The sequence below is a fragment of the Chrysochloris asiatica genome, unplaced genomic scaffold (assembly GCF_000296735.1).
Source record: "Chrysochloris asiatica unplaced genomic scaffold, ChrAsi1.0 scaffold00048, whole genome shotgun sequence".
Lineage (NCBI taxonomy): Eukaryota > Metazoa > Chordata > Mammalia > Afrosoricida > Chrysochloridae > Chrysochloris > Chrysochloris asiatica.
In genome coordinates this window covers 2,773,516-2,774,426 of record NW_006408566.1, presented here as the reverse complement: position 1 = coordinate 2,774,426, position 911 = coordinate 2,773,516, and positions in this window count along the sequence as shown.

Sequence of the window (911 nt, the reverse complement as noted above, 5' to 3'; positions counted from 1 at the left end):
GGGGGTCTACAAAGGCAAGAAATGACTGGCTTATAAACTTTCAAGAGGGAGCTTAGATCCAGAGGGCATGGAGGAAGGTAAACTCTACACTGGGTAGTATCCAATCTGTCTAGGTGGGGCTGATCAAAAGAGATGGGGATAGGTATCTTGTGGTACAATAGTGAATAATTGTTATCAGAACTGACTGTGAGGGGTAGATGTTTTGTAGCAAAAGGTGTGGAATGGTTGACTTGGCAGTCCAGGAGCAGAGGTCCCTGGAGCCATCAAGGGAGAAGAACGGAGTGCAGGACCCTACCCAGAGAAACAGTGATTCCAGAGATAGAGGCAGAGATGATGACATGGAGAGATGGAGATGATGGGGACTCTAGACCCAGAGAGGGAGAGGGGCTGTGTGCTTCCGACAGATGGGCAGGCCTGTGGGGTGTACCCTTTGCTTGGTTGATGATGCATGGAGGGGATTGTAACCATAGCAATGAAACATTATACAATAGGATGGATGTAAAGCCAATGTTCTCCAATGTAAACTATCACATAATTCACAGTAAAACATTTAGAAAAAAAGAAATGTACCATGAACTTCCAAAAGAACAAATCAATCTGTATTGGAAGAGGTACAACCAGAATTCTCCATGGAAGCCAGGATGACCAGACTTTGTCTCTCATACTTCTGCCATATTTTCAGGAGGGACCAGTCCCTTAAGAAATATACTATTTTTGGTAATGTGAGGGGTAGAAAATTAAAAAGGAAGATACCCAATGAGATGTATTGGCACGGTGGGAGCAGCAATGGACTCAAACAGAGCAATGATTTTGAATTTGGCACAGGACAGGGTAGTGTTTTGTTCTTTTGTGCATAAGGTCGCTATGAGTTGGTACCAACTTGATGGCACCTAACAACAACAACATATGGT